Source organism: Mobula hypostoma, chromosome 25 (genome assembly GCF_963921235.1).
Source record: "Mobula hypostoma chromosome 25, sMobHyp1.1, whole genome shotgun sequence".
NCBI classification, from domain to species: Eukaryota; Metazoa; Chordata; class Chondrichthyes; order Myliobatiformes; family Myliobatidae; genus Mobula; species Mobula hypostoma.
In genome coordinates, this window is record NC_086121.1 from 2846196 (window position 1) to 2872594 (window position 26399).

A 26399-nucleotide genomic window follows, 5' to 3' on the forward strand; every position below is an offset into this window, starting at 1 on the left:
TCTGGGCACACAGGAAGATTTCTATTCGTAGGAGAGTCTAGGATCTGAGGGCTCAACCTCAGAATGAAAGGGCTCTTCTTTAGAACTGAGCTGAGGAGATAGCTCTTCAGCTAGAGGTGATAAATCTGTGGAATTCATTGCCACAGACGGCTGTGGAGATCAAGTCTTTGGGCGTAGTTTATGCAGAAATCGATCAGTTCTTGATTGCAAGGAAGTTAAGGATTACGGGGAAAAGTTTTCTTCTTCTTAAGCCCATCACCCCTACTGCGGGCACAGGCGGCTCACCAGAGCCCTCTGTCCTGGGCCAGTCTTTCATGTTGTCTCCATCAGCTTGGTGTATCCTTTCTCTCCCAGGGATGAAGTCTTTGGAGCTTCTGTTGGTGTTTCTGTAGCTCTGGGTTTTTATGGGAAGAGGTTGTTAGCCCTGTGCCCAAACCTCCTCCTTTCACAGCTGGGCTTTGGACCATCCATGATGGAGTTCATTGGGAAAATGGGGCTGAAAAATCAGCCATGATCAAATGGCAGAGCAGACCAATTGGGCCTATAGCCTAATTTTGTTCCTATATCTTATGGCCTGATGGATTTTATTTCCGGGGATACTCATTGAAAAGTGGCCTGAAGCAAGCTGTTCTACATGACTTGGCTGACATTTTGGGATCTTGGGCACACCCTCTAAACATTTCCCATCCCTGAAAACTGACGTGTACCTGGAGTTCTGTCTTACATACCCAACAAGTTGAGTCATCATTGGTCTAAAGATCACGAGGCAGGTCTGATATACATATGCCTCAAGATATAAAGGCCAGCTGATATTGTCACCAACCATTTTAGTCTCGTGAATGAAGTTGATGGATGATGTGGATGTTTTCTGATGGGGGGAAGGGATAGGGTGGCCCCGTTCTAACAATAACCCAGATGCTCTGTGGTCACTTAACCTCAAAGTCAAGGTCAAAGTCGAGCTTAATGTCATCTGCACAAGTCCATGTGTGCACAGGTGCAATGAAAAACTTACTCATAGCAGTGTCAGAAGCAAGGGTTATTATCACTGATGTATGTCACGAAATTTATCATTCTGTGATAGCAGTACAGAGCAAATACATAAAACGTACTATAAAATACAGTAAGAAATGAATATAAAAATTTAGTACAAAAATAAAACAAAAGAAGTGAGGTAGTGTTCATGGATTCATTGTCCTTTCAATAATCTGATGGTGGAGGGAAGAAGCTGTTCCTTAATCATTGAGTTTGTGCCTTCAGACTCCTGTACCACCTCCTTGATGGTGGTAATGAGAAGAGGACATGTCCTGGGTGATGGGGGTCTTCAGTGATGGATGTCGCCTTTTTGAGGCATCGCCTTTTGAAGCTGTCCTCTGTGCCGGGGAGGCCAGTGCCCGTGATGGAGATGGCTGAGTAACAACTTTTTGCAGCTTTTACTGATCCTGTACGTTGGAGCCTCCGCACCAGACAATGACGCAACCAGTTAAAACACTCTCCACTGTACACCTGTAGAAATTAATAGCCACAAGCCACAGTGGTCAGGCTGTGATTGCAATGTAACTATGGAGAACTTTGATTATTTCCATCTGGTGTTTAGATGTCAGGGCGAGCCATTACTGCTAAATACTCTCCGGCTATTTTTGATGGACTGACCTTAAACCTCCCCTTTTATACCACAATACTCAGATAAGTATCAGGCAAAGTGGATTGTGAAAGGAGTTGGACTTTAGGCTTTATTGGCTGCTGAATGTAGAAGCCACAAAAATTGGGACATCCCTATTTTAAGCAATCAATATTGCGGTTTGCTATTCCATATGAAAAAAAATTTGCACTTCACAGACAGAGACAGACCAGACAGATTTTGAACTGTCTGTGAGACCAAGCATTTTTGCCATATCCTAAAGGGTTTGGCAAATGGAACTCTCAAGAACGGCTGTGGGGGCCATCACTGGAGTGGACTTCGGGAAGCTGCAGAAAGATGTAAACTCAGCCAGCTCCATCATGGGCACTGGCCTCCCCAGCATCGAGGATGCCTTCAAAAGGCATGCCTCAAAAAGGCAGCATCCATCATTAGGGAACCCCATCACCCAGGACTTATTTCTGCAATCAGGGAGGAGGTATAGGAGCATAAAGACACACCCAGTGATTCGTTCACCAGCAACTTTGATGTGTGTTGCTTGAATTTCCAGCATCTGCAGAATTCCTGTTGTTTCCCAGTGATTCAGGAACAGCTTTTTCCCTTCCGCCATCAGATTTCTCAATGGACAATGAACCTATGAACACTATCTCGCTAATTTTTTTTTTTGCTCTATTTTTGCACGACTTATTTAATCGTTTATGTATACTTATTGTAATGTATAGTTTTTTTTATTATTATGTATTGCAACATAGGCTGTCTCAAAACAACAAATTTCACGACATACGCTGGTGATATTAAACCTGATTCTAATATCCTGGGGTTGAGGATTGAGCACAGTTTTTGCTACCTTATCGGAGGAAAGACATCATTAAGCTCGAAAGTACAAAGAAGATTTACGACGATGGTTCCAAGACTCGGGCCTGAGTAAAGGGAAAGGTTGAGCATGTTTGCACTTTCTTCATTGGAGTGCCAGAGACCGAGGGGTGATGTTGTAGAGGTGTATAATATCATGACTTGCTAAGATTGGATGAAGGCAGACAGTGTTATTCTCAGAGAAAGGGATTCAAAGTTCAAAGTGCATGTATGTCACCAAGTGAAATTCATTTGAGCAATTCATTTTCTTGCGGGCATACTCAGTAGGACTATAGAATAATAACCATACCAGAATCAGTGAAAGACTGCCCAACTTGGACATTCAAACAGAGAGCAGAAGACAACAAATTGTGCAAATACAAAAAGAAGAAACAACAATAATGAATAAATAATCATTAAATATCAAAGACAAGATGAAGAGTCCTTGAAATTGAGTCCATAGGTTGCAGGAACATTTCAATGATGGGGTAGGTGGAGTTGTGTGAAGTGTCCCCTTTGGTTCAGGATCCTGATGGTTGAGGGGTAATGACTGTTCCTGAACCTGGTGGTGAGGCTCCTGTACCCCCTTCCTGATGGCAATAGCAAGAAGAGAGGATGCCTGGGTGGTGGGTGTCCAGATGGTGGATGCTGCTTTCCTGTGACAGCATACCGTATGGATGTGCTCAATAGTGAGGAAGGCTTTACCTGTGGGCCGAGTCCGCTAATTTTTGTAGGCTCTTCCATTCAAGGCCATTGGTGCTTCCATACCAGGCCGTGATGTAGCCAGTCAATATACTCTCCACCGTACATCTATACAGTTTAAAAAGTTAAAGTTTGTCCTGAGCCTTGTGGCCCAACGGGCCGGTGTTTATGCCGGTTTCTGTGGCGTGAAGCGACTGAGAGTACGAGACTCCCCCCCCTCCCCCCCACCATCCCGGATAGGACACCAGTCTATCACGAGGTTAACCCCCAGCATTTGCCGGTACCCATTTTCAGCTTGGTGAACTGGAGCAGTGTGTGGTTAAATGCCTTGCTCAAAGACACAACACGCTGCCTTGGCCGAGACTCGAACCTACGACCTTCAGATCGTGAGCCCAACTCCCTAACCACTTGGCCACGCGCCACACACATCTATACAGTGAAATGTGTCAATTGCGCCAAGGATGTGCCAGGGGCACAGTACAAATGTGTCACCATGCTTCCGGTGCCAAAATAGTATGCCCACAACTTACTAACATCTTGGCACGTCTGAAATATGGAAGGAAACTGGAGCACCAAGGAAAAGTAACAGAGAACGTTACAGCACATTACAGGCTCTTTAGCCCACAATGTTGTGCTGATCTTTTAAATGATTCTTCCCTCACATATAGTCCTCCATTTTTCCATCATCCATGTGCCTATCTAAATGCCCCCTAATGTATCTGCCTCTACCATCATCCCTGACAGGATGTCCCACACACCCGCCACTCTGTGTAGAAAAAACTACCATTGACAACCCCCCTATACTTTCCTCCAATCACTTTAAAATTATATCCCCTCGTATTAGCCATTTCTACCCTGGGAAAAAGTCTCTGGCTGTCCACTCTATCTATGCCTCTTATCATTTTGTACGCCTCTATCGTCATTTCTCTTCCTCATTCACTGCAAAGAGAAAAGCCCCAGCTCACTCAATGTATCCTCATAAGACATGCTCTCCAAGCCAAGCAGCATCCTGGCAAATCTCCTCCCAAGTGGTCTAAAAACTTTAACAAAGCTGAGAAAGAGTAACTTACTGCAAAACACCAACTGGAGAGCAAAGGATTTTATAGAAAAGGCTGGAATGTGTTTGGCAAGAAGGAGGAGACCCATTACGGATTGTATAATCAAGCCACAGGCCAAGGTATAGACGACGTCAGTATCTAAACACAAATGGAACAACCTACACTGAGTGGCCACTTTATTACATATACACTTGCTTATTATTGCAAATATCCAATCAGCCAATCATGTGGCAGCAACTCAATGAATCAAAATCAAATTTATTATCCGAGTACATATATGTTACCACATACAACCCTGAGATTCTTGTTCTTTTGGCATATTTAGCAAATCTATAGAACAGTAACTGTAAACAGGATCTGTAAACTGTTAATAAACCATGCAAATGAGATATAAATAAATAGCAATAAATAATGAGCATGAAATAAGATAAAAGAGACCTTAAATGAGTTCAGTTATCCCCTTTTGTTCAAGAGCCTGATGGTTGAGGTGTAGTAACTGTTCTTGAACCTGGTGGTGTGAGTCCTGAGGCTCTTGTACCTTCTACCTGATGGCAGCAGTGAGAAAAGAGCATGGACTGGGTGGTGAGGATCTTTGATGATGGATGCTGCTTTCCTACAGCAACGTTTCATGTAGCTAGTTTGGAGAGTTTTACCTGTGATGGATTGGGCCGAATCCATTACTTTTTGTCAGATTTTCTGCTCAAAGGCATTGGTGTTCCCATACCAGGTCATAATGCAGCCAGTCAGCATGTCTAGAGAAGTTTACCAAGGTTTTTGATAACACAGCGAGTCTCCACGGACTACTGAGGAAGTAGAGGCACTGTCATGCTTTCTTCACAATTATATTTATATGATGGGTCCAGGACAGATCCTCAGGTAGTGACACCCAGGAATTTAAAGTTACTGACCCTCTCCACCTCTGATGATTACTGGCTCATGGACCTCTGGTTTCCCCCTAGTAAAGTCTACAATCAGTTCCTTGGTCTTGTTGACATTGAGTGAGAGGTCCAATTTTCAATCACCCTCCTGTACGCTGATTCATCACCACGTTTGATACAGCCCATAACAGTGGTGTCATCAGCAAACTTGTATACGGTGTTGGAGCTGTACTGAGCCACACAGTCACAGGTGTAAAGTGAGTAGAGCAGGGGGCTAAGTACACATCCCTGTGCCAGTCCTGTACTGATGGAGACTGGGGAGGAGGTGTTTTTGCTGACCTGGGCTGACTGGGGTCTACAAGTGCGGAAATCCAGGATCCAATTGCATAAGGAGATATTGAAACCCACGACTTCATCTTACTGATTAGATTTAAGGGATTGATGGTGTTGGATGCTGAGTTGTAATTGATAAAGAGCATCCTGACGTATGCATCTTTTCCATCCAGATGTGCCAGGGTTGTGTGAAGAGCCTACGAGCTAGCATCTGTTGTAGAGCTGATCTTTCAGCAGGCGAATTGGAAAAGATCCAAGTTGCCAGTCAGACAGGAGCTGATATGCTTCAACACCAGCCTCTCTAAACACTTCATCACTGTGGATGCAAGTGCCACTGGGTGATGGTCATTTAGACAGGTTACCACGCTCTTCTTGGGCACCACACACTGCCGGAGTGAGAGGTTCCAGATATCCATGAATACACCAGACATTTGGTCAGCACGGGTCTTCAGTACTTGGCCAGGTACTCCGTCCAGACTGGATGCTTTCCTTGGATTCACTCTCTTGAAGGTAGCCTGCATATCATCTTCAGATACTGAGACCTAAAGATCATCAGGAGACATCGGGATGTGCGATGGTTCCTTCCTGTTCTGGTGATCAAAACGAGCAAGAAGGCATCGAACTCACCTGGAAGCAAAGCCCTGCTGTCTCCTATGTCACAAGATTTAACTTTGTAGGTGGTTATGGCATTCAAATCCTGTCACAGCTGTCGAGCATCCTACGTTGATTCCAGTCTAGTATGGAACCTCCATGTTTCCTGTGAGATATCTTTCCAGAGTTCATACCTGCACCCCTTGTAGCATTCTTGATCTCCAGATTTGAATGTCTAATCTGGCTCTCAGCAGATCAAAGCATGCAGACATGGTCAAGAGATTCAGTTGTTGTTCAGACCAAACATCAGAATGGGGAAGAAATGTAATCTTTCTTTCTTTCTTTTCTTTTTAAATCTTTTTATTGAGTAAGTATACAAAAAAGGTAAGCCATATAAACATTAATACAATGTTAAAGTATAATAAAATTCCAAAAGATAACAATACCAAAAAGAAAATACTACAAACAATGTAATTTAAGCATAAGAAACCAAGATAACATAATAGTATACTAGATTTTATATATATCAATGGAAAAAAAAAGAAAAAAAAAAAAAACCCCAAAAAAAAAACCCACCGTGCAACTAACTAAAAGCAAAGCAAAGCAATGGGCTAACTTGAAACCAAACAGAGTTAAACTTAAAATCACGTCCTCAATCCCGACCTCCATTAAAACAGTGAAGAAAAAACAAGAAGGGTAAATATTACATTAAATGAAAATATCGAATAAAAGGTCCCCAAATCTGTTCAAATTTAAATGAAGAATCATAAAGGTTACTTCTAATTTTCTCCAGATTCAAACATAAAATCGTCTGAGAAAACCAAAAAAAGGTAGTTGGAGCATTAAGCTCTTTCCAATGTTGTAAAATACATCTTTTCGCCATTAAAGTAAGAAATGCAATCATTCTACGGGCTGAAGGGGAAAGATTACTAGAAATTTTAGGTAGTCCAAAGATAGCAGTAATAGGGTGAGGAGAGATATCTATATTTAATACCTTAGAAATAATATTGAAAATATCTCTCCAAAAAGTTTCCAAAGTAGGGCAAGACCAAAACATATGAGTTAAAGAGGCTATCTGCCCCGAACATCTATCACAGAAAGGATTAATATGCGAGTAAAAACGCGCTAACTTATCTTTGGACATATGTGCTCTATGAACCACTTTAAATTGAATTAGGGAATGTTTAGCACAAATAGAGGAAGTATTAACTAATTGTAAAATCTGCCCCCAATCATCCACAGAAATGGTAAGCCCCAATTCCTGTTCCCAATCTACCCTAATCTTATCAAATGGAGCTTTCCTAAGTTTCATAATAATATTATAAATCATAGCCGATGCACCTTTCTGACATGGATTAAGGTTAATTATCGAATCTAAAATATATATAGGAGGAAGCATTGGAAAGGAAGTAAGTATAGTACTTAGGAAATTTCTAACTTGTAAATATCTAAAAAAATGTATTCTTGATAAGTTATATTTATTAGATAATTGTTCAAAAGACATAAGGGAACCATCTAAAAATAAATCCAAAAACCGTAAAATACCCTTAGTCTTCCAAGTTTGAAAAGCGCGATCCGTAAAAGAGGGAGGAAAAAATATGTTACCTAAAATAGGAATCGCTAACCCGAATTGATTAAGATCAAAAAATTTTCTGAATTGAAACCAAATGCGCAAAGCATATTTAACTATCGGGTTAGAGACCTGCTTAAGACGTTTCGAATCAAAAGGAAGAGAGGAACCTAAAATAGAACCAAGTGTATAACCCTGAACAGATTGTAATTCCAATGCTACCCATTTAGGAATAAATAGTATGTCCCGGTCAAGTAACCAAAATTTCATATGTCGAATATTAATAGCCCAATAATAAAATCTAAAGTTAGGTAATGCTAAACCTCCATCTCTCTTAGCTTTCTGTAAATGTATTTTACCCAGTCTCGGATTCTTGTTCTGCCAAATAAATGAAGAAATTTTAGAGTCAACTTTATCAAAAAAAGATTTAGGAACGAAAATTGGTAATGCCTGAAACACATATAAAAATTTTGGCAAAAAAAACATCTTAACTGCATTAATACGACCAATCAAAGTTAAATATAAGGGAAACCATTTAGATGAAAGTTGAGTAATATGGTCTATTAATGGTAAAAAGTTAGTCTTAAATAAATCTTTATGTTTACAAGTAATTTTAATCCCAAGATATGAAAAGTAATTATTAATCAATTTAAATGGAAATTTATAATATAAGGGAAGATGTTTATTAATCGGAAAAAGTTCACTCTTACTAAGATTTAATTTATAACCTGAGAAAAGACCAAATTGTGCTAATAACTCTAAATCAGCAGGAATGGATCTCTCAGGATTAGAAATATATAAAAGTAAATCATCAGCATAGAGTGATAATTTATGGGACTTTAATCCCCGAGTTATCCCAGTAATATTTAAAGATTCTCGAATAGCAATTGCAAGAGGTTCTAATGCAATATCAAATAATAGGGGACTAAGAGGACAGCCTTGTCGAGTACCACGAAAGAGAGGAAAAAAAGGTGAGTTTAAGGAGTTAGTACGAACCGAGGCTACAGGGGAGTAATATAACAGTTTAATCCAGGATATAAATTTCAAGCTAAAATTAAACATTTCAAGCACCTTAAATAAATAAGGCCATTCTACTCTATCAAAAGCTTTCTCGGCATCTAAAGAAATAACACACTCAGGAACATTTTGTGAGGGAGTATAAACGATATTTAACAATGTACGAATATTATAAAAAGAGTAACGACCTTTAATAAAACCCGTTTGGTCTTCCGAAATAATAGAAGGAAGTACTTTTTCTAGTCTATTTGCTAATAACTTAGAAAAAACTTTAGAATCAACATTTAATAAAGATATTGGTCTATAAGATGCACATTGAGCAGGGTCTTTATCCTTCTTTAGTATTAAAGAAATTGATGCTCTATTAAAAGATTCCGGAAGTTTACCAAGTTTCAAAGAAGCCTCAAAAACCTTATAGAGCCAAGGAATCAATAAAGAAGCAAAACATTTATAAAATTCAACGGTAAACCCATCAGGGCCAGGAGCTTTCCCCAGATTCATAGAAAAAATAACATTCTTAATCTCATCCATTGTAATGGAAGTATCTAATAAAGAAGACATATCCTGTGAAATCAGAGGGAAGTCTAACTTATCTAAAAAATCATTCATATATTTAGAATCTCGAGGAGACTCTGATTGGTATAAAGAAGAATAAAAATCACAAAAGGTTTGATTAATCCCCACATGATCCAATATCAATCGATCATTTTGGTTATAAATCTGATTGATTTGAGATTTAACATAATTAGATTTCAATTGATTAGCCAGCAGCTTGCCAATTTTATCACTGTGAACATAAAAATCACTTCTTGTTTTCTTTAATTGGTTTACAATCGAGGACGAGAGTAGTAAACTGTGTTCCATTTGAAGTTCAGTTCTTTGTTTGTATAGCTCCTCAGAAGGAGCCATAACATATTTCTTATCAATTTCTTTAATCTTGTCCACAATTACCATCTCCTCCTGCTTCTGTTTCTTCCTCAAAGCAACGGAATACGAAATAATCTGACCCCGAATATAGGCTTTAAAAGTGTCCCAAAGAGTGTTAACCGAAATATCTTCTGTATGGTTAATTGTAAAAAAAAGCTCAATCTGTTCATTCATAAAATTAACAAAGTCCGAGTCCTGAAGCAACAGCGAATTAAAACGCCATTGTCTATTGTTTGGTATATTGGCCATAATTTTAATAGAAAGCTTAAGTGGAGCATGATCCGAAATGGTTATAGAATCATAATCACATTTAATCACTGAAGGAATGAGACGAGAATCAATGAAAAAATAATCAATTCTTGAATAGGAATGATGAACATGTGAAAAGAAGGAAAAATCTTTTTCCTGAGGATGCAGAAAACGCCAAATGTCCGTCGACCCAGAATCAGAAAGGAAAAAATTAATCAAATTTGCAGATTTATTAGGTAAAGTCCGTAAAGGAGCCGAACGGTCCAAAGCTGGAGATAAACAGGTATTAAGATCTCCGCCCCAAATCAATGAAAACTCGTTCAAATTCGGAAACTGATCAAACAATGATTTATAAAATTCCGGACAATCCATATTAGGAGCATAAACATTAACCAAAACTACTTTTTTATTAAATAATAAACCACTAACCAATAAAAATCTACCATTCGGATCAGAGATAATATCCTGTTGTATAAAAGTAACTGAGGAGTCTATAAAAATAGAGACGCCTCGAATCTTAGCATTGGAGTTCGAATGAAATTGTTGTCCCTTCCAAAATTTGAAAAAACGTAGTCTGTCCCCCCTCCGTACATGGGTCTCTTGTAAAAATAAAATTTGTGCTTTAAGTCTCCGGAACACTTTAAAAACTTTTTTCCTTTTAATAGGATGATTAAGACCATTAGTATTCCAGGAGACAAAATTAATAATAGACTCCATAAATCCTAAAGTCAACCCATAACAAGGAGGATTGACAATAGGCGCGACCCACAGACCCGGAGAGGAAACAGAACATACAAAAGATACCGGGGAAAAGGACGTAACCAATACTTCAATAATGTATATAGCCCAAAGAGAAACAAACTAAAACGTGAAGCCCCTCCCACCGCCCCCCACCCCAGGACCCCAAGGCGAAATCTAAAGCAGACCCGCCAGAAAGAAGCAAGCGCTAAAACTACCCCCATGACTTCCGGTATACGCTCCCTAAAAAAAAGGTATAAATATGAAAAGGATCAGCTAATTGTAAAACAGTAAAAAAAATAAGTAAAAAAAAAGTTAGCTCAATTAAAATACACACAGAACAGAACAAAAGCCGGAAAGTATATATTAAAAAAAAACCACAATAAACCTCAAACTCATGAATAGACACAGCAACAAAAAAAATAGGATTATTAACATAAAATGATTATAAAAAGCAAAACAGAATAAAATTTAAAAAAAACTACAAAATTTAAGGCCGCACAGGAAATACGTAAGATGACAAAAGGGAAGTAACCACCCAGAATCCCCTGGGAAAAGAAAGAAATGACGCAGTTAAAAAGAAAGTTTAGCAGCGAAGAAATGTAATCTAAGTGACTTTGACTGTAGAATGATTGTTGGTGCCAGACTGGATGGTTTGAGTCTCTCAGAAATCGCTGATCTCCAGGGATTTTCATGCACACCAGTCCCTAGAGTTTATAGAGAATGGTGCGAAAAACAAAAATCATCAAGTGAGTGTCAGATCTGTGGGCAAAAATGCCTTGTTAATAAGATAAGTCAGAGAAGAATGGCCAGACTTGTTCAGGTTGACAGAAAAGCAACAGTAAAGGTGGCAGTTTAAAGGATTTGGCACGGACTAGATGGGCTGAAAGTTCCGTTTCTGTTCGTACTTTTCTGTGACAATGACTCTATAACTCAAATAACCAGACATTACAACAGTGGTGTAAAGAAAAGCATCTCTGAACACATCAAACTTTGACGTGGACAGGCTACAGCAGCAGAAGACCATGAACATACACTCAGTGGCCACTTTGAGGTACAGTAGGTATCTAATAACTTGGCCACAAAGTGTATATCACGTGTGTAAAGAAAACTGGTTTATTTCCTAAGGTAGTGATTTAAAAACTGTCAAACTATGGAAATGAAAATGACATAAATCTGAAAAACATAACATTTTGGACATAAGAGATTCTGCAGATGCTGGAAGTCCTGAGCAACACACACACACACACACACACACACATACACACACATACACACACATACACACATACACACATACACACACACACACACACACACACACACACACACACGGCTGGAGGAATTCAACAGATCAGGCAGCATCTATGGAAATTAATAAACAGTTGATGTTTCAGGCTGAGACCCTTCATCAAGAAAATACACAATAGGTCAGGCAGCATCTGTGGAAATGAATAAGCAGTTGAAATTATGGGCTGAGATTCTCCATCAAAAAAATACAGCAGGTCAGGCAGCATCTGTAGAAGGAGAAACAGAGCTAATGTTGACAGCTGTTCATCAGTCCTGAGAAAGAGAGGTGCCTATAAGCTGGAAAGAGTGAAAAGAAGATTTCTAAGGACATTGTCTGGACTCAAGTGCAGGAGCTACAGGATGTATTTTGCACCATTCTCTGTAAACTCTAGAGACTGTTGTGCATGAACACACCAGAAAATCAGCAGTCTGAGATACTCAAACTACCCTGTCTGGCACCAACAATCATTCTACAGTCAGAGTCCCTTAGATCACATTTCTTCCCCATTCTAATGTTTGGTCCAAACAACAACTGAACCTCTTGACCATGTCTGCATGCTTTTATGCATTGAGTTGCTGCCAAATGATTGGCTGATAAAATATATGCATTGACAAGTAGGTGTACAGATGTACCTAATAAAGTGGCCACTGAGTGTAAAGACCACAAATGCAAAGATTTAAAGTCAATTTATTATCAAAGTTTATATGCAGTATACAACCCTGAGATTCGTCTTCACCACAGACAGCCACAAAACAAAGAAAACCATGGAACCCATTCAAAGAAAAGCATCAAACCCACACCCCCCATGCAGAAAAAAAACAATCGCACAAAAAGCAAAAAAAAGTGTAAAACACAGAATATAAAAGACAAAATCAAAAGAGTCCAGGCATATTCAGTTCAGTTGTGTTCAGTTCAATCTAGCGCTGTCGTTCAATACCTGCAGGACGCACTGATCAAAATTGCCCAAAATAGCAACAAAACAAGGAGCAACCAGAAACCAGAAACACACCGTAACGTGAACTACAAAGTCCAATAAACTTATAACAAATAAACTCTTAGCAAATGGACCAGTATTCCACCTGGCTGCTAACCCTGGGTGAACCCCCTGCCAAAATAGCACATTTCTGCTGGCACGTTCCCATCAGCTAAACCACACAGTTCTGCTGTGAGGACAGTTCCAACAATCTGTGTCTTATGTTTGTCCTTTCTGTGGCTCAGATGTTTTTACCAAATGGTTCACAAAAGCTCAGGTATGTGGGCAGTAAGCAGAGACACAAGAAATTCTGCAGATGGTGGAAATTTGTAGTAACACACACAAAATGTTGGAGGAGCTCAGCAGGTCAGGCAGCATCTACAGAGGGGAATAAACAGTTGAAGTTGGGGAACTGAGACCCTTCATCAGGACTGGAAAGGAAAAGGGAAGAATCCAGAATAAGAAAGGGGTGGGCCTCCCTCCCCTCATTTTCTTCCATAGATGCTGCCTGACCTGCTGAGCTCCTCCAGCATTTTGTGTGTATTGGGCTGTGAGAGGAGGCATTTGAACGCCCGTAGATATTTGGTGAATCTCAGATCAGATATCTCCTTCCAAAACCTTTGCGGTAGCAGCAGAGACAGGGCGATCTGCCTGCAAGTTTCAGGAGCATCGCAGCTTAGAGCCCAGAACAGAACTGACAGTTCAGTAAGTCAAAGGCAGGGAAAGGGTACAGATGTTCTTATTTCTCTTCCCCGCCCATCCTTCCCCAAGGCGAAGTGTGCTTAAGGATTACTTCATCTCATCCTGCTGCATTCCTGGATTCAAATTATTTTATTAAGCAGGAAATTTGCAGGTGCAAGCAGAGCCCTGGCAGAGGCCTAGTACTTATAAACATATAACAATTACAGCACGGAAACAGGCTATCTTGGCCCTTCTAGTCCGTGCTGAATGCTTACTCTCACCTAGTCCCACTGACCTGCACTTAGCCCATAACCCTCCATTCCTTTCCTGTCCATATAGCTGTCCAATTTTACTTTAAATGACAATATCGAGCCTGCCTCTACCACTTCTACTGGAAGCTCGTTCCACACAACTACCACTCTCTGAGTAAAGAAGTTCCCCCTCGTGTTACAGTACCCCTAAACTTTTACCCCCCAACTCTCAACTCATGTCCTCTTGTTTGAATCTCCCCTACTCTCAGTGGAAAAAAGCCTATCCACATCAACTCTATCTATCCCTCTCATAATTTTAAATAATTCTATCAAGTCCCCCCTCAACCTTCTACACTCAAAAGAATAATTACCCAACTTGTTCAACTTTTCTCTGTAACTTAGGTGCTGAAACCCAGGTAACATTCTAGTAAATCGCCTCTGTACTCTCTCTACTTTGTTGACATCTTTCCTATAATTCAGTGATCAGAACTGTACACAATACTCCAAAATTGGCTTCACCTATGCCTTGTACAATTTTAGCATTACATCCTAACTCCTATACTTAATGCTCTGATTTATAAAGGCCAGCATACCAAAAGCTTTCTTCACCACCCTATCCACATGAGATTCCACCTTCAGGGAACTATGCACCATTATTCCCAGATCCCTCTGTTCTCCTGCATTCTTCAATACCCTACCATTTACCATGTATGTCCTATTTTGATTAGTCCTGCCAAAATGTAGCACCTCACATTTATCAGCATTAAACTCCATTTGCCATCTTTCAGCCCACTCTTCTAACTGGCCTAAATCTCTCTGCAAGCTTTGAAACCCAACTTCTTTATCCACAACGCCACCTATCTTAGTATCATCTGCATACTTACTAATCCAATTTACCACCCCATCATCCAGATCATTAATGTATATGACAAACAACATTGGACCCAGTACAGATCCCTGAGGCACACCACTAGTCACCAGCCTCCAATCTGACAAACAGTTACCCACCACTACATTCTGGCGTCTCCCATCCAGCCACTGCTGAATCCATTTTACTACTTCAATACTAATACCTAACGATTGAACCTTCCTAACTAACCTTCCGTGTGGAACTTTGTCAAAGGTCTTACTGAAGTTCATATAGACAACATCCACCACTTTACCCTTGTCAACTTTCCTAGTAACCTCTTCAAAAAATTCAATAAGATTTGTCAAACATGACCTTCCACTCACAAGTCCATGTTGACTGTTCCTAATCAGACCATGTCTATCCAGATAATTATATATACACCATCTCTAAGAATACTTTCTATCAATTTACCCACCACTGATGTCAAACTTACAGGCCGATAATTGCTAGGTTGACTCTTAGAACCCTTTTTAAACAATGGAACCACATGAGCAATACGCCAATCCTCCGGCACCATCCCCGTTTCTAATGACATTTGAAATATTTCTGTCAGAGCCCCTGCTATTTCTACACTAACTTCCCTCAAAGTCCTAGGGAATGTCCTCTCAGGACCCGGAGACTTATCCACTTTTATATTCCTCTTCTTTAATCATCATAGTTTCCATAACTTCCCTACCTGTTTTCCTTGCCTTACACAATTCAATATCCTTCTCCTTAGTGAATACTGAAGAAAAGAAATTGTTCAAAATCTCCCCCATCTCTTTTGGTTCCACACATAGTTGTCCACTCTGATTCTCTAAGGGACCAATTTTATCCCTCACTATCCTTTTGCTATTAATGTAACTGTAGAAACCCTTTGGACTTATTTTCACCTTACTTGGCAAAGCATCCTCACATCTCCTTTTAGCTTTTCTAATTTCTTTTTTAAGATTCTTTTTACATTCTTTATATTCCTCGAGCACCTCATTTACTCCATGCTGCCTATATTGATTGTAGATATCTCTCTTTTTCCGAACCAACTTTCAAATATCCCTTGAAAACCATGGCTCCCTCAAACTTTTAACCTTTCCTTTCAACCTAACGGGAACATAAAGATCCTGTACCCTCAAAATTTTGCCTTTAAATGACCTCCATTTCTCTATTACATCCTTCTAATAAAACAATTTGTCCTAATCCACTCCTTCTAAATCCTTTTGCATCTCCTCAAATTAGCCTTTCTCCAATCAAAAATCTCAACCCTGGGTCCAGACCTATCATTCTCCATAATTATATTGAAACTAATGGTATAGTGATCACTGGACCTGAAGTGTTCCCCGACACATACCTCCATCACCTGACCTATCTCATTCCCTAACAGGAGATCCAACACTGCCCCTTCTCTAGTTGGTACCTCTAAGTATTGCTGCAAAAAACTATCCTGCACACATTTTACAAACTCCAAACCATCCAGCCCTTTTACAGTATGGGCTTCCCAGTCTATGAGTGGAAAATTAAAATCTCCCACAATCACAACCTTGTGCTTACTGCAAATGTCTGCTATCTCCTTACAAATTTGCTCCTCCACTTCTCGCTCCCCATTAGGTGGTCTATAATACACCCCTATAAGTGTTACTTCACCTTTCCCATTCCTCAATTTCACCCAAATAGCCTCCCTAGACAAGCCCTCTAATCTATCCTGTCAGAGCACCGCGGTAATATTTTATCTGACAAGCAATGCAACACCTCCCCCTCTTGTCCCTCCGATTCTATCACACCTGAAACAACGAAATCCAGGAATATTTAGTTGCCAATCACACACCTCCTGTAACCATGTTTCACTAATAGCTACCACATCATACTTCCAGGTATCAATCCAAGCTGTAAGCACAGACACCTTGCTTACAATGCTCCTAGCATTAAAATAAATGCATCTAAGAAATTTTCCACCTCTTACTCTGTTTATCACTAATGGTGCAAACAACTTTACTATCTCCTTTTTCTTCCTTCACCCTTACATCTGTTCCTACACTCTGGTTCCCCTCCCCCCTTGTATCTAGTTTAAATTCACTGGAGCCTCTCTAGCAAACCTACCTGCAAGAATATTTGTCCCCCTCCAGTTCAGATGTAAACCGTCCTGCTGGAGCAGTGACAGCAGTTCTGTGGGTGAAAAAGCCTTGTTAATGAGAGGGGTCAGAGGAGAATGTTTAGACTGGTTCAAGCTGACAGGAAGGCGACAGTAACTCAAATAACCACGTATTACAACAGTGGTGTGCAGAAGAGTATCTCTGAACGCCCTGCCAGGATTTGCAATAGAGGCAAATACATTAGGGACATCTAAGAAAATCTCAGATAGACAGATGGATGATAGAAAATTGGGGGGAACCATATGGGAGGGAAGGGTTAGGAAAAGTCAGAACAATATCTTGGTCCAAGGTGCCTGTACTGTGCTGTGACATCCTATTTCTATCTACATTGGCTCCCTTCAGGCATCCTGCTCGTTTCCCAGGGCAGAAATGGCTAATAGGAGGGGGCGTAGTTTGAACAAAATGCAAATGCTGGAGGAAATCAGCAATTCAGGCAACATCTATGGGAAATGAATTGTTGACGTCTTGGGACGTAACCCTTCATTAGGAGGGGAAGAAACCAGAATATAAAGGTGGGAGGAGGGGAAGCATTTAGAGAACAGAAGAGATCACAGAGACAGAGCAGTGAGAAAGGGTCTCACTGGTCTTCCGTCGAAGAGAAGATTGAAACATCTTCAGGGATGCCTACCTCAGAGACTCTTGGCAGTGAACAGCAAATCCTAAGCACAAAAGTTTCTTCAGTTCCTGAAAAACCCCCATCCCTCAGGTCTTCCACTGGCTTTTGGACTTTGTATGCTTTAGTTTTTGATTCAGAATCAGAATCTGACATACGTCACGATATGTCAAGTTTTATAGCAGTAGTACTGTGCAATACATACAAAATATAAATTACAGTAAGAAATAGAAATATGCAGATAAATTAAGTAGTTCAAAAAGAGAACAAAAATAATGAGGTAGTGTTCATGGGTTCATTGTTCAGAAATCTGATGGCGGAGGGGAAGAAGCTGTTCCTGAAACATTGAGTGTGTATCTTCAGACTCACTCCCTCCCTGATGGTAGTAATGAGAAGAGAGTATATCCTAGGTGATGGCAGTCCTTAATGATAGAATCTGCCTTCTTGAGGTATCTATTGCCTTTTGAAGATGTCCTTGAAGCTGGCAGGCCAGTACCCATGATAGAGCTGGCTGAGTTTACAACTTTCAGCAGCTTTCCCAATCCTGTGCCGTGGCCTCTCCATACCCGATGGTGACACAACCAGTCAGAACGTTCTCCGTGGTACATCTGTAGAAACTTAACAGATTGAACATTTTCCTTGACCTCCCTTTATTAACTATAGGTGATTTAACTTTCCATTTGAATCCCTGTCCCTGATTGGGGCAAGTTTCTGCTGGGGAAGATGAAATAGCTTCTTAAAAAGCCTAGACAGAGTGGTCTTGGACAGGATGTTTCCTATAGTAGGGGAGTCTAAGACCAGAGTCTTAGAATAGAAGGGTGTCTATTTAGAACAGAGATGAGGAGGAATTTTGTTAGCCAGATGGTGGCGAATCTGTGGAATTTTTATTGCCACAGATAGTTGTGGAGGCTAAGTCATTGGATACATTTAAAATGGATGTTAATAGGCTCTTGATTATTCCTGACGTAAAAGATTACAGGAAGAAGGCAGAAAAATGGGGTTGAGAGGGTTAAATAAATCAGCTATGATGGAATGGTGGGGCAGACTCAGGGGGCTGAATGGCCCAATTCTGTTCCTATGTTTTATGGTCTATGGTCTGTATATCAGCCACTGCCCAACTCCTGACCTTTCCTTTAGCTTCTGTCCCCAGTCCATGGTAGACAACATTATCTTCAGATCATTGTATTGAAGTTGAAGATGCTGTTTTCAAAAGGAAGGTGTTTGTCTCAAACTTTACCAGCCACAGTTTGAGGGTGTCCACAGCTGCAGAGGGATAAAGACAAGGGAAAGGGATACACTTGTTCTTGAGGATAGGGTTTGAGTGTGGGCAGTGGTTTCAGCCGCCTCGAGGCCGATGGACTGAATGGTTTGATGGATGGAAGTGTGCCAGTAGATTCTTTTTAAAAAGACTTTGACAAATGAAAGCAGCATCCATCATCAGGGACCCCCACCATCCAGTCTATGCTGTCTTCTCACCACTACCATCGGGCAGGAGGTGCAGGAGCCTTAGCTCCCATACCACCAGGTTCAGGAACAGTTATTACCCTACAACCATCAGGCTCCTGACCCAGAAAGGAAAACTTCACTTGCCTCAACTCTGAACTGAATCCATAACCTATGGACTCATTCTCAAGGATTCTGCAACCATATTTTCAGTATTATTTATTTATTATTTGCGAAATTTGTCTTCTTTTGCATATTAGTTATTTGTCAGTCTTTGCTCTTGTATAGTTCATCATGATATTCTTAAGAGATACAGCTTGGAACAGACCCTCCCGGCCCAGTGAACCACATTGCCCAGTAACCCATTTACTTAACCCTAGCTCAATCACAGGACAGTTACAAAGACCAATTAACCTACTAAGCAGTACGTCTTTGGACTGTGGGAGGAAACCAGAGCACCCGGAGGAAACCCATGTGGTCACGGGGAGGGCATACAAACTTCTTGCAATGGATGCAGGTATCAAGCTCCAAACTCCAACGCCCCGAGTTATATTAGCATCGTGCTAACTGCTACACTATTGCAGTGTACATATTTTCTTCATTTTTCTGTAAGTGCTCACAAGAAAATGAATCTCAAGTTGGTATATAGTTACAGATAAAGTATACACTTTGATAATAAATTTTACTTTGACTTTGAAGATTTCTCCTTGGCAGAAAAGCAGTATCATTGACTGGGTTTGAATTTTCCTGGTGTTAAATACTGAATGCTCCTTGCTGATGGTGTGATGTTACTGTACACTCTTTCAAAGCAATCCATTGTGGCTGAACAAGGGTCTTTATGCTGGTTATATTCAAATAACTGCAGCCAATCACTGGCTCTGGCTTTGAATGCAACCTCTGTATGAAGAGATGTTTTGAGCCTGCTCATTGGCTAATGCCTGTTCAGTAAGGGTGGCATTTCATTGGGGATCTGAGTGAATAAGTAGTTGGGGAGTTTACACAGAAGGTGGCAGTGACCTAGATTAGTATTTGCAAAGACCATTTGTTTGACTTTGTTTGTCTCAACAATATTCCCGCCGAGCTGAAAGACAGGCAAGGGAGATCCGTGTTAATGGTCACATCTGACAGTGATGTTCCAACACAGCTTAAACTCAATTCAGTTGTGCTTATGGCAGGGAAGGAGAAATGAAGAGTAACCACACTCATTGATCATGACAGTGGACCTAAATGCAGTGATAGGTTGAATAAGTAGCAAAGATCTTCCTCCGTGGCTGATGTTATAGATTTGTACCCCCTCATGATGGTCTCTTGATTGCCCTGTCTCTGGGGCTGAGCACAACCACAGCACAGAGATCAGAATCGACACACAGAAAATGCTGAGGAACTCAGCAAGTCAGACAGCATCTAGGGGTCGGCGTCTAGGACCAGAGGGCACAGCCTCAGAATCGAGAGATGTCTGTTTAGAACAGAGGAGGAGGAGGAGGAATTTCTGCGGCCAGAGGATGGTAAATCTGTGGAATTTGTTGCCACAGGTGTCTGTGAAAGCCAGATCATTGGGTATATTTAACACGGAGATACTGAGGTTCTTGATTACTGAAAGCATGAAAGGTTACCGGGGGGGGGGGAGAGAGGCAGGGGAATGCAGTTGAGAGGGAAAACGGATTAGCCATGATGAAATGGCAGACCAGAGTTGATGGGCCAAATGGCCTAATTCTGCTGTTATATCTTATGGTCTTATGATGCTGGGAATCCAGAATCCTGTAGGAACTCGCAGGTCAGTTAGCGTCTATGGAGTCAACGTAAATAGTCAACGTTTCTGGCCAAAGCTCTTCACCATGACTGGAAAGGAAGGGGGAAGAAGCCAGAATAAGAAGGTGGGGGGAGGGGAAGGTGGACAAGCTAGAAGGCGAAGCAGGGTGGATGGGGGAAAGGGGGTTGAAGGGAGAATCTGGGAGGTGATAGGTAAGAAAGGTAAAGTGCTGAAGAAGAAGGAATCTGATAGGAGAGAACAGAGGAGCATGGGAGAAAGGGAAAGAGGAGGGGCCCCAGTGGGAGGTGATAAGCAGGTGAGGAGAAGAAGGGAGTCAAAATGGGAAAGAGAGAAAGGGGAGGACGGTTGAAATTACTGAAGTTCGAGTAGTCAGTGTTTTTACCATCAGGTAGGAGGCTACTCAGATGGAATATGGTGTTCCTCCTTCAACTTGAGAGTGGACTCATCATGGTAGTAGAGGAGGCCATGGACCAACATGTTGGAATGGGAAATGGAAGTAGAAATGAAATGGTTTACCACTGAGAAATCCTGTTTTTTGGAGTGGACAGACCATTGTTGCTCGAAGAAGCAATTCCCCTATCTACATGAGGTCTCACCGCTGTAGAAGGGGCTGCACTGGGAGCATGCAGTTCTGTAGGTGACCCCGGCAGACATGCGGGTGAAGAGTTGCCTCATCTGGAAGGCATGTTCGGGGCCCTGAATGGTGGTGAGGAATTCACTTAGACAGCAACACACTCAAAATGCCGAAGGAACTCAGCAGGTCGGGCAGCATCTTTGGAGAGAATTCAACAGTTGACAGTTCATCAGGACTGGAAGGTAAGAGGAGAAGATGTCAGAATAAGTGATGCGGGAGGGGAAGGAGGACAAGCTGGAAGGTGATAGGTGAAGCCAGGTTGGTGGGGGAGGGGTATGAATTAAGAAGCTAGGCAGTGATAGGTGGAAAAGGCAAAGGGCTGAAGAAGGATGAATCTGAAGGGAGAGATTTATATAGAGCGAGTCACGTAGAGAGTAATTGTTTATGACACTGCTGAGCTCTGTCTCCTTGTCAAGCCCGAAGCACCTTCAGTCCTTGGGGTATGACCAGAGGCTGAACACTGATGTTCCAACAGCAACGCACCAAGCACCTGGCATGGACGCAATTGTTTCTCCAAATCAGTAGGCTGTTTACTGTTGAATTGTTTGCTGTCGACCTTGTTTGCGTTCCACCCTATCTGCGAGACATTGAACAGCATGCTGAGACTGACTGACTCACCAACACTGCAGGATCAGGTCTCCTCTTTGTTCCAGCTCAGGTTCCACTTTACTGTCATTTGACTGTACGCATTAACAACCGAACGAGACAACGTTCCTCCAGACCACGGTGCACCCTAAAACATACATCGCACGCAGCTCATAAAAACAAAATATTACCATACATAAGTCAATAAAATATAATTCAAAATGCATGCAGTGCACAGCACAGGTAAATAGTTAACAGCTCGCTACCCTAGTGATGAGAGTTAGGAGCACCAAACTTCTGGGAGTACGCATAACAGATGATCTCACCTGATCCCTCAACACTACCTCTTTGGTCAAGAAAGTACAGCAGCGTCTCCACCTCCTGAGAAGACTGAGGTGACTGAGTCTCATCTCCGCTCCCCTCCCATTCTAACCAATTTCTGCAGGAGCTTCACAGAGAGTTCTGAGCATCTGCATCACCGTCTGGTATGGGAATAGCAAGACGTCTAACCACAAGTCCCTGCAAGGGTTGCGAGGTCTACTGCGAGGATCATTGGGGTCTCTCTCCCACCCGTTAATATATTTATCCAGAGCACTGCATACACAGAGCATTTAGCATTATCAATGATCGCTCTCATCCCTCCAACAATCTCTGACCCCGTTCCATCAGGCAGGAGGTACCATAACATTACGACAAGGACTGTTAGGGTGGGAAACAGCTTCCTCCCCCAGGCCGTGAGATGACCGAACTCCCCGCCACCACCCAGGTCTCATCACACATGAGGTGCCAGTAGCGTTACACTGTTTACTTTTTGGCTTGCATGGTATATGCACCTTATTGTTTAGTTTATTTATGGTAATATTACTTTGTGATGTGTGTGAGTTATGTGTACTGTGTTGTGCCCCTCGGTCCGGGGGACACAGTTTTGTTTGGTGGTATTCATGTATTTGGTTGAATGACAATAAACTGAACTTGAACCGGCTGCTGATGCACCCCACCCTATCTGCCCCATCCATGAATGAGTCTGCAGACTGGTAGGGAGCCCCGTAGTGTAGTGACAGTGCAACTCAGGGCATCGGAGTTCAAAGTTCAGTTTCAATGTCATCTGTATGGAGTTTGTATGTCTTCTCCATATAACCCTCGTAACCGGGTCGCCGCAGTGCCCTAGCACATAGCACAACACCATTGCAGCTCAGGGCTTCCGAGAATTCAGAGTTCAGTCCTAGCACCATCTGTAAGGAGCTGGTATACTCTCTCTGTGAACCGCTGGGTGTTCTGCTCCCCTCCCGCAGTCCGAAGATGTACCAGTTATTAGGTTAATTGGTAATTTAAACTGTCCTGCGATTAGACTAGGGTTAAATAGATGGGTTGCTGAGTGGGCTGGAGGAGCTTGTATCTCAATAAATAAATAAATAACCCCTCCCCCTTCTGTTGCCCCTATGACCCACCTCTGAACCCAGAGAGCCAGAGTTGATGCAAGTTACCCACAATGCCGAGGGACCGATGACAGAGAAGGTCTTGCCACAGTATAACTATCCTCTGACCAGTCCTAGTGCGAGAGTCGGAACCATCTTGCAATACTTTACCATATTACGATGGGCTGCAAGGAATCGTTGCAGTTAGCGTAACGGTTTTCAGCAAAAACAAGCTGGGATGAATCCCACCCGATGTTTGTAAGGAGTTTGTACGTTCTCCCCATGACGACTTGGGTTTCCTCCAGGTGCTCCAGCTTCCTTCCACAGTCCAAAGACATTCAGGTTAGGATTGGGAAGTTGTGGGGATGCTATGCTGGTACCAGAGACATGGTGACTCTTGGGGGCTGCTCCCAGCACAGCCTCAGACTGTGCGGGTCATTGACCCTAATGACACAATTCATTATGCTTTGATTTTTCGATACACGTGACGGATAAAAGTAATCTTTGATGTTCAAGGCGTCGCATGAGCATAAATTATAAAGAGCAGGAGTGAGGCTGACATAGCGGTAAAGTCTTCAGAGACCAGGGTTATTGACAGAAGACGCCAGTTTAAATTCCATCCAAGGAGCTGGGAGATTTAAGTCCCAGTAAATAGATCTATCTATCAATTGATACAGCTGAGAACAGGCCTTTCAAAGCTCAAAGTAAATCCGTTAAGTAAGTATACATATGCACGAAATACAACCCTGAGATTCATTTTCTTGTGGACATACTCAATGAATCTATAGGATGATAACTATAACAGAATCAAAGAAAAGCCGCCCAAATTGGGCGTTCAGCCAGAGTATAGAAGACAACAAACTGTGCAGATAAAAAAAGAGGGAAATAATAATAGTAAATATATAAGCAATAAATATCAAGAATATAAGATGAAGTGTCCTTGAAAGTGAGTCCATTGGCTATGGGAATATTTTAATGAAGGGGTGAGTGAAGTTGAAAGATGTTATCACCTCTGGTTCAAGAGCCTGATGGTTGAGGGGTAATAACTGTTCCTGAACCTGGTGGCGTGAGTCCTGAGGCTCCTGTATTTCTTCCTGATGGCAGCAGAGACAAGAGAGCATGTTCTGGACGGTGGGGTCCCTGATGATGGATGCTGCTTTCCTGCGACAGTGTTTTATGTAGATGTGCTCAATGGTGGGGAGGGCTTTACCCCGACGGACTGGGCTGTATCCACTATTTTTTGTAAGATTTTCCATCTGAGGGCATTGGTGTTTCCATACCAGGGTGTGATGCAGCCAGTCAATGTACCCTCCACTACACGTCTGCAGAAGTTTGACAATGTTTCAGATGTTGTGCCAAATCTCCAGAAACTCCTGAGAGAGAAGAGGAGCTGCATTGCTTTCTTCATAATTGCACTGACATTCTGGGCCCAAGACGGGTCAGAATTGGCCTTTCCAGACCAATTCTGTAACTTAATAAAAAAATAACCAGGTTTATTATCTCTGATATATGCTGTGGAACGTGTTGCTTTGCAGCAACAGTGCATTGCAAGAGATAACAATTACCATGAGCTACAAAAATAAATAAATAACATTTCCCCATAAAGAAAATAGTTAGTCCAGACCTGTACTTCATCAAAGTCAAAGTCAAGTTTATTGTCATATGCACAAGTACACTGATGCAATGTAACCCTTCTTGTGGCAATATCACAGGCACATAATATCAGATCAGGTGGCAGGGTGGAGAAGCGTCTCTACCAAAGGAGGTGTAAGACGTGTTCTTTCCCTCCAGTAGCCTGCAGGTCACCCTTGGGCAAGGTGTAGCACCTGCTTAACCCTCCCACACCCCAATCAGGGTCACGCGGAGCAGCTGGTGCATATTACAAGTCCTGGTTGTGCGACTACTGACACAAGGCAGACAATCTCTGAAGGGTATCGATAATGGCTGTCATCACCCGTCCTGTAAAGACATTGTCCAGTGGAAGGCAACAGCAAACCACTTTCTGTAGAAAAATTTGCCAAGAACAATTTGGTCCTGAGACTGTGATCGCCAACATCATACAGCACAGCACGTAATGATGATGATAGCATCACAAACAGCAGCAACACACACACACCCAGAATGGTGGATGAACTCAGCAGGTCAGGCAGCATCTATGGAAATGAATAACCAGTCAACGTTCCAGGCCGAGACACTTCATCAGGCCGAAACATTGACTGTTCATTCCCCTCCATAGATGCTGCCTGACCTATTGAGCTCCTCCAGCATTTTGTGTGTGTGTTGATCTGGATTTCCAGCATCTGCAGAATCTCTTGTGTTTTTATAAATCAGCATTCACAAGAAAATCATAAACTTAAATTATACATTTTTTTTTACCAGAAAGAGCACAATTAGTACAAATAAAACAAAATCCATTGTAGAACAGGGTGGTCATGCTGTGCTGCTGATGCATCGAGGTAGTGATTACAGTTTTGCTGGTTGGTTCAGGAACTGAGTGGTTGATGGGAAGTCACTGTTGTTGAACCTGCTGGTGTGGGACTTGAGCATCTCGCAAACTCATGGCAATAGCTGTTAACACTGCACAAGAGTAGCTAAACAACTCAGCAAATAGTCTTGGAAAACATCGGGATTTATAGCAGGTCAGGCCATCTGTGGAGAGAGAGAAAGAGACTGAATTAACATTTCAGATTGATAACTGTTCATCTGGAAGTGTTATTTCTAGAATTTTTACCTGAAAATTATAAACAGAAACTGGGAGTAGGCTACTCACATCTCATACTTGCTCTATCATTCACTAAGGTTGGCTGACCATTTCATCCCTGATCTGGAAACATCAATTGCCCAAAAAGAGAAAAGCCTGTAGAAAATAGTGGATGTGACCCTGTCCATCATGGGTAAAGGCCTCCCCACCACGAGCACATCTGCAAGGAACGCTGTCACAAGAAGGCAGAATCCATCTTCAACAACCCCCATCATCCAGGCCGTGCTCCCTCCTCCCTGCTGCCATCGGGAGGGAGATACAGCAGCCTCCGGACCCATACCACCAGGTTCAGGAACGGTTATTTCCCCTCAACCATCAGACTTTTGAACCAGTTTGGATAATTTTACACACTGTTCACTGAATACTATAAAACACATGGACTCACTTTGAAGGACTC

The 26399-nt window shown here is 41.8% G+C and overlaps 1 protein-coding gene across 2 annotated transcripts in view; it reads left to right on the plus strand.

Annotated features, from left to right (window-relative positions):
• rap1gapa (RAP1 GTPase activating protein a) overlaps nucleotides 1-26399 on the plus strand; it is a 473779-nt gene that overhangs the window by 59609 nt on the left and 387771 nt on the right. The window lies entirely within an intron of this gene.